The sequence below is a fragment of the Anopheles ziemanni genome, chromosome 2 (assembly GCF_943734765.1).
Source record: "Anopheles ziemanni chromosome 2, idAnoZiCoDA_A2_x.2, whole genome shotgun sequence".
Lineage (NCBI taxonomy): Eukaryota > Metazoa > Arthropoda > Insecta > Diptera > Culicidae > Anopheles > Anopheles ziemanni.
Window position 1 is genome coordinate 24,393,598 of NC_080705.1, and position 15,402 is coordinate 24,408,999.

Sequence of the window (15,402 nt, forward strand, 5' to 3'; positions counted from 1 at the left end):
AGTGGCTGAACGTGATGACGACGCCAGCTGCCGTTCACAAATCACAAATTCGGCGCTCGAAGAAAAAAGAAACAATCCCCCTCCACGCCCTCGATGCCATTCGATTCGAGAAACCAAAATAAAGCAAGAACTGAAACCGAAGGAGGTACAAATATCAGGTGTTTCACATTTTTACTGGCTCACTTGGAGCAATAGAAACAAGAAAAAAGGAAGATATTCTTGGCAGAGTACGTCTAGAGAATTATGTTGTTTTTTCATTTGCAAAATAAATTTCCCACAAAGCGCTACTGGGAGATGATTTTTTTCCGCATGTTTTCTCCTTCTTTCTTGTTTTCATATGAAGTTTTCTTTTTTGTCGTACGGAAATGAGAACCGTTGGTCAAAAAAAGCCACGCCATCCCCGATGTGGGTGAATGTTATTGAAAAGTCAGTAGCTAATGGTTGAAAAACAAAACATTCCATACCGGAGCAGGAAAAATCAATTTGTGAAAATCATAATGCAATGAAAAGCGAAGCGAAGGATGGAAATATGTAGTCAAAGATAGACAGATAAAAAACAAGGTGCAGTATATAAACACTGAATCGAAACATCGTATCATTCGTGGGTTTTTCTGCACTTGCCAGCCGTTTAATCGATCGAAGTCTTTAAACGATACCCTCGAATTATTGTCGACCATTTGTTTTGTAAAATGTTGTACTATATATATGAACGATAATATATAACAGAATAATAAATCAAAATAGTTACTGGTGTTTCATTGATTTATACTTTCAAATTGTTGGCCATGAAGTTCATCACCAATTTATTCAAATTAAATTTTTCATCTAATCATAAGTAGGATCAATAAATGTTTATCCATCCGCAATAGTTTATCCTCATTTCATTTCCTTGCAGAAATGAGAAGAAAAAAACTTACACCCAGGGATTTACCTCAAATGATCCTTGGGATAACATTCCGAACTACAACTGTTTCGCTATTTTGTAACAATCGGCTTATGACATACGTTTAGCGCCTGTTGCCATTCCCGGGCCCATTTTTATTCCCCGCTCCAGAAGGAACAACAAAAACAACTACACCAAATCCCTGCCTTCATCGTCCGGGGTGACGGACATGCGATAGCGTTCCGGTTCTGCTGGACTCTGGGGCTACCCAGGATACGTTCCGTTAGCTTATCAAAAGGACTTTCAGGCCAACGGTAAACAAAATACCGGAACATTAGCCTCCCCCCAATCCTGCTGTGAAACGAACGGACGCTTGGTGGATGGATTTGATGGAAAAGTTTTTCCGGCTTCTGTCGACGACAGCTTCACTTTTTCATCATTCTTTTTCTTTCTATTTTTGTTTCTTTTTTTTATATTCACTAGCTCTCTGGTTGGCCAACTTTAGTGAGAGATTTTCCACACAAGCAAACGCACACTACTCGTTCGCCTGGAGCACAATAAATATTATTTCTGTTTGCGGTGCTGTTCGTATCGTAGCGTGTCGAGCTACGCACTCTTGGCACGGGAAGAACAATGTGAGGATGAAAAAAAACGCATCCTAAAACAGGGACTTCGCTTCTAAGTGTATAAATGGCTGGATGTATCTTCCAACAGGAATACATTATTCTAGTTTTGCATAAATATTATCTTATTGAAAGCAATAAAGAATCTGTTCTAGATTTAAATGAAACTTCAATTGTGTATAAATTGTACAAAAATAGAGGATTACTTTGCACTTCACATTACTAGGATAGAAAACGTATTCATCCAAATTGTTCGATACAAGCATTATTTTCAACTGTGTTGTAGCAAAACTTTTATTTTTCTCCATTTATCAAAAACCGATGGAACAATGGATCAAACTATGAAAATTATGCGTTTGATGCTTTCTTGCATATTTATTTGTATATTTCATTTTTAACATATTGGTAAGTGTATCACTGAAGAATTTATTATGTGGATAAAAATAAAACACAATAAATTCATAAACATGATGGTGTGGTATATACTAGGCTGGATGTGTTCTTATAACATTCACTTTCTATTTACTTTTTTAAGGTAAATATTTGCTTTAAGTAACAAAACCATGCGGTTAAAATGAGATAACTATCCGCACTGCCTCAATTACTATATCTCCAGCATAATACTCATCTTGCCTAGAACCCAGGGCAAGTTTTATTTGCTTACGTCCACCACAAGCCTTGCCGGGGTGTGTGTGTGTTCGACCTAATTCTTTCGACCAAAGCCAAAAGCATGATTTTCTAGCTGCTTGACCTCCGCCCCCAGTGGGCGGTACAAACAACCTCACCTCGCCAACTAGATTATTTTAACCTTAAGCCACGTTTTCTTCACCTCGAGGTGGATTGCATCGTAGTTGGCGTAACAGCATCGACAGTGATGCATCATGGAAAAATGAAGTGGGAAATCGGGTTAAAACAGACCAACCAAACGAGTCGATCTGTGACCTAGACAGCCAACACTCGCTGTCGTCGATGGCTTGAGTTATTACAAGCAACGATTGAACCTTATCTTTTCCTAGTTCCTAGAAGTTCCTTTCGTTTTGCTACAATTCATACATATTGATGCAGACAGCAGGTGTTGTGTAGGCACCTTGGGCGCGCGCGTAACGCTTCCGCTCAACCCTGTCCTTGTTGACTGGGTTTTCGATGTGGAGAGTCCTTGCCGTGGAGCGCTCGAGAAGATCGGCCCCGACCTCTCTCGCTTCCCAACCGCGCACCGGCACGGACGTACGGCAGCGCTGGCCGCAATACACCGGATACACACACACGCGCGTTATAATTTTAACATGTAATTTTGAACGTAATTAGTAATAAAGTTTTAATCATTTTATGTAAACCAACAAACCATAACAGTGGCGACGAGGAAAAAGAGACCAAAGATTTTTGTGTGTGAAAGTGAATAAGTGCGTGTGTAAAAATTCCGCCGAAGAGCAAAAGACGCCGTGAAGATTCAAGTCCGGCAGACTTGGATATGGAGGATGAGAATCGCCGTTTATCGCAGCCCGCCGAGGTTCCAGCATTTTCGCAAACGGCAAACGGCACGCCGCTTTGGCCAAACGCCCCAACGACGGAGCAGCTACCGAGTGTCCAAGCGACGCTAAGCCAGCATCCACCATCGCTCCCGCAGGCGTCACTAAGCCAGCATCCGCCATCGCTCCCGCAGGCGTCACCAGGCTGCAATCCGCCATCGCTGTCGACCGCGTGCCCACATGGAGACCCTCCGATGATAGAAATCGTGAAAATTTTGCAACAGCAAATGCAGCAGCAGCAGCAGCTCATAACTAAATTAATGATGAGCCAACAGCATCCAGCCCCCTACCCGCAAATGCCACCACAGCCGCAGGAGCAGCACCAGCCGATGGCCTATAATCCGGAACAAATAATCGACTCGTTGGCTGGGAACATCACCGAGTTTCGCTTCGAGGCCGACGTCGGGGTAACGTTCGAGCAATGGTACTCGCGATACGAAGACCTTTTCACCAAGGACGCTGCCAGGATCGACGATGCAGCAAAGGTCAGATTGCTCATGCGCAAGCTGGGGACGATAGAACACGACCGGTATGTAAGCTTTATCCTTCCCCGGTATCCCCGGGATTTTACGCTGGCGGCTACAGTAGAAAAGCTAAAATCAATTTTTGGGAAGGCAGAATCTCTTTTGAGCAAGCGCTACAAGTGCATGCAGCTTTTAAAATCTCGCACAGAGGATTTTTTGGCATACGCTTGCCGAGTCAATCGAGCATGCGTTGACTTCAAACTCAATCAGATGAGCGAAGAACAACTTAAATGTCTAGTTTTTGTTTGCGGACTCAAGGAGGAAACGGACAAAGATTTCCGATTAAAGCTACTTACTCGCATAGAAGAAAGAGAAGATGTAACGCTTGAGCAGCTTTCCGCCGAGTGCAATCGGATTGCAAATTTAAAACTGGATAATGCAATGATCGTCGGGGAAGCAGGAGAACGTGTGCTCGCTTTACAAAATGGCGGTCGGCATCACGAGCAAAAGATTTGCGGGAAAGGACCACGTCCCCGCTGGGGCAGTCGTGATGATCGGTCAACAAACAATATTAAGCCACCAAGCGCATGTTGGCGCTGCGGTGGTCGGCATTGGGTGAAAGATTGTCCGCAGGCTACGCATAAGTGCCAAAAATGCGGTAAGATCGGGCATTGTGAGGAACGCTGCCGCTCACAAAAGTACCGCGTACGTCGAAAGCAATACCGACCACAACTTTCGACTAAAACCGTTAGCGTGTGCAGTGTGCAAACCAATCGAAAATTTGTCGAGGTTATTATTAATGGAAGAAGCATACAGTTACAATTGGATACGGCATCGGATATTACCGTCATCGGCCATACTGCATGGGCAACTTTAGGAAAACCGCCATTGATAAGACCTACAGTGTGTGCAAAAACAGCATCAAACGAGCAACTCGAATTATTGGGCGAATTCAAAGCGGACGTCACAATATGCAACACTACGAAGCCAGCGATCATCCGCGTGGCCCAGGTCGGTCTACTTTTATTGGGAGCGGATTTAGTAGACTTATTTGCACTTGGCTCCGTTCCTATGGATAAATTTTGCGCTAAAATTTCGTCCAATGCGCACATTTTGAAAAAGTTGCAGGATAGTTTTCCGGAGGTTTTTACTGGTACAGGGCTGTGCAAGAAAGCGCAAATCAGATTGCAGCTTAAAGAAAACTGTCGACCAGTTTTCCGCCCTAGGCGACCCGTTGCATATGCAATGCAGGCCATAGTAGACGAAGAACTTGAAAGATTGGAGAAATTGAAAGTAATTACACCAGTTGATTACTCTGACTGGGCGACTCCAATCGTGGTTGTGCGTAAAAGCAATGGCAACATCCGTATCTGCGGTGATTACTCTACCGGACTGAATGCTGCGCTACAACCACATGAGTATCCACTACCACTGCCAGACGACATCTTCGCCAAATTAGCCCACTGCGTATTGTTCAGTAAAATAGATTTGTCTGACGCATTTTTGCAAGTCGAGATCGAAGAACGTTTCAGACCGCTTCTGACAATAAATACACATCGCGGCTTATTTCATTACAATCGTTTGCCTCCCGGCATAAAAATCGCGCCGGCCGCATTTCAACAAATTATAGATACGATGCTTGCCGGGCTGCGTGACACATCTGGCTATATGGATGACGTGGTAGTCGGAGGGAAAACAGAAGAAGAGCACGACGAGAATTTACACCAACTACTGCAACGGATAAAGGATTTTGGATTCACAATTCGGGCCGATAAGTGTGCCTTCAAAATGCACCAAATTGAATACCTCGGGCACATCATTAATCGTAGCGGTCTCAGGCCAAACCCGAAGAAGATTGAAGCAATTGTGAATTTGCCAACACCATCCAACGTCAGCGAAGTTCGCTCATTCCTAGGAGCCATAAACTATTACGGTAAATTTGTTCCGAGGATGCGCGATCTTAGATACCCCCTGGACAATTTATTGAAGAGCGAACCCCAGTTTGTATGGACGGAGCAATGCGAGGATGCTTTCAACAAATTTAAAAATATTTTAACATCAGGACTGCTTTTAACACATTATGACCCAAGAGCCGAAATAGTAGTTGCCGCGGACGCATCATCCGTAGGCCTAGGCGCAACTATTAGCCACAAGTTCGCGGATGGATCAACAAAGGTCGTACAGCACGCGTCACGAGCTCTAACCAAAGCCGAAGCTAAGTATAGCCAAATAGATCGCGAGGGACTCGCCATCATCTTCGCGGTTACGCGTTTTCATAAAATGCTGTACGGACGACATTTTAAACTCCAAACAGACCATAAGCCTTTGTTGCGAATTTTCGGGTCGGAAAAGGGAATTCCTATATATACGGCAAACCGGCTCCAAAGGTTCGCATTAACGCTGCAGCTTTATGATTTTGAAATTGAATATATACCAACAGATAAATTCGGCAATGCAGATCTGTTATCGCGACTTATCAGCAAGCACGCGAAGCCGGAGCCTGAGTACATGATTGCGAGTATAAAGCTCGAGGAAGCCATTAGTTCCGTAGTCGTACATTCATTAAACGCCTTCCCAATCAATTTTAGAGAAGTCACAACGGCTACGGGAAACGATACCCTGTTGCGTGAGGTTTATCGCTACATCACGAATGGCTGGCCAAATAATATCACATATGGCGCAGATTTGGCTCGATTCTACAACAGGAAGGAAGCACTTACAACCGTGGATGGCTGCATCCTTTTCGGGGAGAGGGTGGTGATCCCTACATCGCTACAGAAAAGATGCCTTACTCAACTACATCGAGGACATCCGGGCATCCAGAGGATGAAGGCAATCGCACGCAGTTTTGTATACTGGCCATCATTGGACGGGGACATTGCCGATCGCGTCGCTGCATGCGAGGCGTGCCAAGACGCAGCTAAATCTCCACCGGTAGAGACATCATCGCGTTGGCCCAAACCATCTGGACCTTGGGACAGGGTTCACATCGATTACGCGGGACCAGTCGATGGAGCATATTTCCTCGTCGTAATCGATGCATTCTCCAAGTGGCCCGAAATCATAAAAACTGGAAGCATCACAGCGTCGTCAACGATAAGTATTTTGCGAGGAATATTTTCAAGATTCGGACCACCGGTTACACTGGTCAGCGACAATGGCACGCAGTTTGTTAGCGGAGCTTTCAAGGAGTTCTGTAGCAGCAACGGTATAAAACATATCACAACCGCGCCATTCCACCCACAATCGAATGGCCAAGCCGAGCGGTTTGTGGATACTCTAAAGCGTGCCTTAAAGAAGATTCGAGTGGGAGCCACATCACTCGAAGAGGCTTTGGATCTATTCCTTCATACTTACAGATCCACACCGAATGCAGTCCTGGAACAGCGCACTCCAGCGGAGGTAATGTTGGGCCGGGAGATCAGGACCATTCATCATTTGCTGCGCCCTTCAGCATCATCAGAGTCTACGGCAGAGAACGGTTCTCTTAAATGGCATCCGGGCGATCCAGTTTATGCCAAGGTGTACCGGAGGAACTCTTGGAGTTGGATCGCTGGGAGAATCGTCCGCAGCATCGGACGTGTTATGTTCGAGGTCATCACCGAAAACCAGAGGAAGCTCCGTCGGCACGTGGATCAACTCCGTCGACGCACTACGGCTTCTTCGGATCATGCGGAGCAGGATTGGGATCAACTTCCACTTCACGTATTGCTGGACGCGTGGAACTTGCCCGGGATACGACAGACATCCCACCAACCTGGAGCATCGGAGCCCTCGGTTTCATCCCAACCGGAGGTCGAATCATCAGCATCGCTAGCAGCGCCACCGCAGCAAGAGGCGCGACGTCCGCCTCCTGTCACAGTGAACGACAACTACCAGCAGCCGCTACTACCACGACGTTCTTCTAGGAATAGAAGACTGCCTCGTAGGTTCACCGCGTATCGGCTGACTTAAAAGGGGGAGGTGTTGTGTAGGCACCTTGGGCGCGCGCGTAACGCTTCCGCTCAACCCTGTCCTTGTTGACTGGGTTTTCGATGTGGAGAGTCCTTGCCGTGGAGCGCTCGAGAAGATCGGCCCCGACCTCTCTCGCTTCCCAACCGCGCACCGGCACGGACGTACGGCAGCGCTGGCCGCAATACACCGGATACACACACACGCGCGTTATAATTTTAACATGTAATTTTGAACGTAATTAGTAATAAAGTTTTAATCATTTTATGTAAACCAACAAACCATAACAGCAGGATTCAAAGATGGCCCCTAAGTTCCGGTCCAAGCTGTCGTGGACTGAGTACACTCCTGGACACTGACCTGCTCCCCGACCTACCGAGCCTGTCCTGCGACATTCTGGCCACGGTTGCCGTTCCAGCTTCGTGATGGATGACGAAGGCATGATCCTTAATTCCTAAGCCCTACACTGTTCCGTCATCGTCCAGTTTTCGGAGGTCGAAAGGCATCGACAGAAGAAGTTGACCGTCACACACAAGCCGGTGCTGTTACAATCCTCCGGCTCGAAACGCCTCTCCTCCCCTCGGGTCTCAACCACCAACCCCTTTTCCGTTACATTTCCAAGTCCTGCACATGCTCTTTGTGGCGGGCGCGCCCTGCGCAGGTGTTTTTTTATGCAGTGTGTGTTTTGTCCGTCCAGGGACGGCAACTTACACACTCGTAACGAGACCGAAACTGGTAACGGATGTCGGGATGTCATTTTGCCCTCGCTTGAAGCCCGTTGCTCCTTCTACCCGCGCTAAAGGCAAAGGTGACTGACGCTTTATGTATCAAGCAGTCCAAGCAGCCATTCGAGGGCGCATAGATTTAGCTCCGCCTACTCACAAGGAGCAGACAGAAGTGAAACGGCCCGATCCCTACCGCGGCCGACGGGTTTGCGTGGAAAACGAGTGGGTGGAAGGCTTTCCCACCCACCGTTTTGCAAACCGGTTGTTTGGCATTTACATCAGGCTTTCCATCCCCTCGGTGTGGCTTTTTGCAACTAGGTGGTTCCCGTGCGAGGGAATGGAAACGATAGCGATTGTTAGCAAAAACTGATAAAAAAGTAAAAGCAAAACACACACACTCGCTCACAAACCATCGTGCAGCCGTTGCCTTCGAGTGGCACGATGCGGGGTCAAACTGGAATGAACTTTTAGGCTTGATTTTTTGGCAAACTAACCCCGTGTACATTCTATGTACACATTACATACGGCTCCCCGCTGGGGAACGGAACTGGGGCAGTCGAAACCACGGGGTGGAAAGGGCAAACACGAAAATATCCTCGTTGGGGACGCTCTCGGTGGGGCTCCCGCGGTGTGGAAACCGGAGACCCCAATGGATGGTGCTTTTGGTCAAACCGAAAGAAACCATCCTCATGGTAGTAGTACTTCGATTACACACCCATACACAGACATACGGCAGTCGCAAGGAGTATAATGAGCCAACGTCAGCTTTTTGATGGCGATTTGGGAGAGGTCGACCCATGCGCCAAGGCGAATGCCGTCCATTTTCCTTTCGGCGGGTGGAAGTAAGTGAAAATTGGGTAAGAAGACCGCGAGCCTACAATAAGAAGCACCAACTGGTTCGATCTCAAAACACCGTCGGTAGTGGACAACGTAGACTTTAAAAGATATGGATTTTGTTCTAACATTTCCAAGTCTGCCGCTTAAGTGACGTAATCTTCATGGAAAAGTTTTCTACTTGTTTTGTGTTTTTATGGATTTTTTTTTAGCTACAAAATAGGTTGTTCCAATCATTTATACGCTTTATTCAATTAAAGTTTACTCAAACCCACTAACTCATAACCGAAGGCGGTCGTTACTTCAAAGAACAAGAAGTAAAGAGCCCTCCATAATATGACTGTGATGATTCTTCAACACTCATGTATGGGTCCATCTTGGAGCTTCTAATTTAATAAGCTATGTCGATTTGATTTAAACAGGTTCGGGTCAAATTGCAATACATCAATCATAACCAGTTTAGAATAAAAACAGATTTGTTTGAGGCATAAACTCAGTTTCGCTTCATCATTTTGATGTATAATCGTTTAACACGTTGACTCTCTTGTCACCCAAAACCTTTGGTTCAATCGATTTAATTAGCAAAATTTTGTTAAAAATGATTATAATCTAATTTACAAACTTTTAGCCAGAAACTGTTGAAAAATACTTGACCAGTCTACAAATTTCAGTCAAACTAATCAAACAAGCCACTTTGGTTGCTATGGTATCCTGCTTGCTTTTCCGTTTTCAATACAAAATATTTCCAACAAAATATTCACCATTTTTCCCCGCACCCCACCTCTGCCGACACACCGCTCTAATTTCTATTTCCCTTGCTCGGTTTTTCCCTCCATTTATTTATTCATTCAACCATCCAGCAGATCACACCGCGGGCAGCATAATACCGCAAATAATATTTCACAACTATTGCGGATGTAAATATTGTTCTGCTCACCGCGGCCGAATGCCAATAGAAAATTGGCACCCTGCTACTGTTGCCAATTTAGAATCTGCCCGCATACGCGCACTGCCCGCGCGAAATTCTAAAACCCGGCTGCACTCCGGTATTGATTGTTTTTATTAATTGTATAAATTATCAAACGTGCACACGCCAAGCACGCCGTGGCGAACCGAACTTTAGTAAGCAAAATGTTCCGCGCAGTCTGGGAAAGTGTCGATTTTGTGTTTGTGTTCAGAATTATCACGCGTACAAATGGTGGAAAATTGCTCCTGAATTAGACGGCGAACCGGGACTGGATGGTGTAGCAGTAGCTTGGTGATTGATCGTTTCCTAGCAAAAGTGTGATTTGGTTAGCAGGAAAAAAAAAAAACATTATCACGGTAAAACGTAAATATAAATTGATGATATTATTGTTTTACAGTTGACAATCGTTAGCGAGCAACATAAAATCAATAAGTTTATATTTGTAAAAATAGTTCATATGGGAAGTACACAACTTTTCTATTCGTCAACTAATAATGTCCTGATGATTATAAAAGGTTCTTCTTAACAATCGTGTAATGAAAATTTCAAAACTCTAAATCATTCAACACATACACAAGAAACATAAATATAAGACTTCATTTCTGAACTTGTTTTAAAGTGAATTATTTAATGTAAATTCAAAATATTTAATTATTTTCGAACATTTTGAAACTATGATACTTTCAAACAAATGTACAAAATCACTCGCAATGAACGTGCAATGATAAAATTTCTACGAAATATAAAAAGTAAACTGCATAAAAGCATCATTACTCAAACCGCACGGATCGATACCGAGTCCATATTGGTTTCACAAAAGGACATGTGCCGCAACGTTGTTCCCATATCGTCATTACCGTCACCGGCGTCATTATCATCAACATGACCGTCGGGTGCCTTCCGAGCGGCCGCGTGTTGATTTAGCACCGACCCGGTGTCACTTGATCGCGAAGCTAGAACACCCGGAAGCCACCGGTCGGAACGTCGCGAAACCTGCGCTTCCGTGGCGACCGCAAATCAAACGGAAAGCGCCCGAAACGCCGACGCCTGGTCCAGGACCGGAGCTCGCACCAAAACCAATTACGGATTATCGTGGGCTCATTTTCTCGACTCCACCGAGAACGCGGATGTGACTTGCGGTGGCGGTTCATCCGTCAGCTCATCCAACGGCTCTCGGCCAACACGCGCTTTCTTGGCCAACAAACAAACCGGCGCAGACCCGCGGGCATCCGGTCAATTGTGCCCACGCATTACCCAGCGTTCGAGTGCATGGCCGATCCCGCCACCGAGCGCGACCGGTGAAAAAAGATGGACGGAAAATGTTTATTATTATGGCGCTCATCGATGGCACGGTTCAGTGGTTTAATTAATTGACTTCCACCGTGTATCCTGGCCGGCTGTACGGCGCGACGGCTCGCCAAACATCACCGAATCGTCGGCGGGAGCGACGGGACAAAAGAGGAAAACAATCGCCGGATTAAAGTCTGCCCGGTGTCACCACCATAAGCCACCGGTTCGATTTTCACCATCGATGCCATCGCGTCCTATTCCTGACCGTTGCCATCGCACTGCGTTCCACTTCATTTCGATCGCATTTGGACTCGCAAAGTCCACACCCTTGATGAGGGATCCGTATCGAGCGCAACCGATTTCCGATGGCCGGTCAAAGACGGGAGCAGCAACGCCGACAACGTCATCATCCGAGACTCCGACTGCTTCTTTGACCGCGATGCCGTCGAACCCGCAGCATCGGATCCGCGCTCGGTTGCAGTTGTTCATTAGAAAGAAACACGCCATGCTGCGGAAAACACGCCCCACCATCATCTCGGGAAATTGACAATTAAGTTAGACACACAAACGACTTCCGTGTTGATTGCGACCGGATCAGACTGGATGCAAATAAGCCAATCAGGCAAAGGCCAACGAGCACGACCGGGCTTCAAACGCGAATCGTAAGAAGGTTTCCGGAAGATGCGGACATTATCCGAGCAAAATAGCGTGACGATGTTTTATTTACAATGCAGTCTTTAAACGGTATTTAAACATTTGGTAAATGTATCCAAGATCCTTACTTAATTGGGTTTGAAAATTCCACATGAATATCATTTTACTCACAAGTTGGTTTAAAAACTGAATACTTTTTTTACACATTGTTTGGATTGTAAAACTTCAATTAGCTAATTTTCTCTTTTACTCAAATATTCAAGATATCTAAAATATTTCATGGTTAGAAAATCGGCCCATGAGCGCCGGGGCTCACCACCTCGACGGCGGGGGTTCGAATCCCAATCGAGACCGGACCCTCCCCTGTACGAGAGAACTGACTATCCACGTACAACAGGGAAACAAGTCTCGTAAGCCCTTAACGGGCAGGCATGACCAAGAGGTCGTTACGCCAAGAAGAAGAAGAAGAAGAAAATATTTCATAAAGTCCAACAAACAGTTCAACAATAGTTGAGAGAGAGCATAACTAGATGATACAGTAAATCTACACATCGCTTAAATAACTGCCTTTTCTTCAATTCATACTTCTTCAAAACAAAACCGTTGTCTATCTCTGTTTTAGAAATTTAAAATTCATACTTTCAAAATATTATACTAAATTTTGTGTTTGAAAATCGATATAGGTTTTGATAAGTTCAATTAACCTGTCTCTGGGCAAAAGAATCCTTTAATAATGATTCCGTGAGCTTACAGACCAAATTGCTTTAAGAACATTTTCAATAATATTGCACATTTTTAAGCTTTTCTCGAAACTGACAAACATCTATATAAAACATATAATCAAAAACACAAAGCTCAAAACTAACAAACTTGCAAGCAGAATGCAACTCAGCGTGGCAACATTCTGATTCAGATGACGTGTGACAATAGAGCCCTTCCATCTTTCCGATTCTACCGGGAGCATTCCGAACTGCTACTGGTTCCCTACGCCAGCATTCGAGTGAGGCCCGTAAGGCAACCTTCACTGCAATAGTACCAACATTCAAATCGAAAATTCGGTACCCAAAAAAAAAAAAAAGATAAACTCATGTGGATCGTTTGCAAACGAGTGGATCGCATTATTTTTCATCACGTCACGTTGCTTACTTATTATACAAATCAGTTTTCTCGCGAAGCGCGGATCCAAAACAATGGCCACATCCGTGTGGAGCTGCGGGCGTTCAGATGCATTTCCGGTGCTACATGTCGTACTCGCGAGAGTGCTGTTATTGTTATTACTTTTTTATCTAGTTTCTCATTTTTCGTTGCCGTTCGCTACCCGCCGTTGGCTAAAACCTGACGCGAACCGGAGCCGGAAGGGGTGAGTGGCGTGTTTGAAGCAAATAAAAATATGCGAAAGACAGAATCCCACACAGGAATCGACTAAAACACAGCGTTTCGAACAACAACTACTCACCGTGCTCCGCACACGATGATGTATGCATATGCATTTTTATGCGATGGGATTTCGCGCAAAAGTTGCTGCTGCTGGTGCCATCTACAAATCCACCCACTCCAGCAGCCTCCGGTGTCGGATGCAGCGGAGCAAGTTTTGATTTTTTCACTAATGAGTGCCACGACCGGAGGACACTTTATCTTTGTTCGCAGCCAGCAGCTTCGCACGCTCAGCTATATCCTTGTCCCTAGGTGGCATTAATCTCCATCGGGTGTCCACCCCACTTCACGCCGTTCGGCGGAAACTTGTCAGCTCAACACTCCGAGCCGGATGTTCGGTGGGTGGGAATTTTCGCTGACGCGAACCAACACTAGTCAGCCATTCCGACTCGGGGCTACGCGGAAACGAATTGCTTTTTCTTCTTTCGCAACTAAAGTTGCCCACGGCGTACAACTAAATCAAATGCCGGATTGTTTTCAGCACGCGGCCCGGGTGTTCCCCCTAGAGAATCCTCCGAAGAGGGTTTTCCGATTGCTTAACACTAGTAATTTCATCGTAGGTTTAGTGATATTATTGTTATATTAAAAAAAAATGCACATTAAGATTCAAAAAATCAAATTGATTAAAAATTCATGTCAACCAAGACATTTTAAATCCTTCATTTGTTTGGTTTGACAAAAAACAGTCTGGTTGTAAATTACCCGTTTTTTCAGCGTCTCCGATACAGCTTTGAGTTGCTTGTAAAAATGTCTTAAGCATGTGACCAAATTATAAATAAACCCTTCGCCAACACTTGAGAGAATTCTTTAGTAGCAAATAACCAAAAAGTTACCAAATGGATGCTATTGCTGCTACGCTGTAAAACTCCACAGTGTAGGCGAGGTGTAGAAAGAAGAAATCAAAATTAATATGAAAATTGTAGGTTGAAAAATTATTCAATAGTCACAAGAAAACTTCTTTATAGAACTTGATAAATCGATTTGACTAAGCATCTACTACAAGTTATAGAATTCCTTTTCTCATTAACCAATTAAAACACTTCTCTACTTTGAAAGATAACAATACTTATCTTCAAAATCAAATCCTTTTCTTTTTCCGAACGGTAATTCGGTTGCATTCCGGGCAACTAGATGATCTAATTTTATGTGCATGCTAAGTCTAATGAAAATTAAATAAAATTAACAACTCGCTGCTCGCGGTACCGTTTTGGCCGTCCGGAAACGAACCTCCGTGGTGTCCGTTAGTTCTAGACTTATTTTTTCAACATTAAACAAGTGAACGAAACAACAATTTGGCAAAACAGTATGAGAGAACTGTGGCACAGTGATGTGAAGAGGTAAAAAAAAACTCAGCACATCACAAGCAATATTGGCGAACAACAGATCCCGTCATTGCGGGGGTGGATCAAATTGAAATACAAATTGCTTCACGGGCGCGAAACTATTTTACCAGCATCGGTCGAACTTCGCCCATCCTAGTCTGACCATCAGCTCTGTCTGGAGAAAATTGAGTATTTGGCACGCAAAAAGAAAAACCACACGGAACCCGCGTCTTTTGCAGCCACATCGGGATGTAAATTCAATGTTGAAGTGTGGAACGACAAAATGAAAAAGGAAAACTGACGCAACATTATAGTGGACAATGAGCCATTACCCAATCAATCCCCCCCCCCCCCCACCCCCCACAGCCCCCTGCCCTCATCGCTGTAAGCTGAAGAGGAGATCAAGACTAGCTGGATTACATGTTCAACACCTCCAATGGTTTTCCCTCCGACGCACCGAACGCACCGAATGCTATTTACACGAGGGCTTCATCGTGCCTGATGTCATCGTGCAAATGATGTCATAATGCCTGCTGGATCACGCTCCCGGATCAAAGGACCAAACCCGGTCAAAAGGGATCAAACCGAAACGTCCCTCGACGCTGAGGGGGAGGAATCAACCGACGTCCTGCCATCCGGGACATACTCGTGGTTCTGGTATGTGTTTTTCCTGTCCTGTGTAGATCCTGACGATTCGACGCGCTCGCGTAAACAATAAATCGTGCCGGG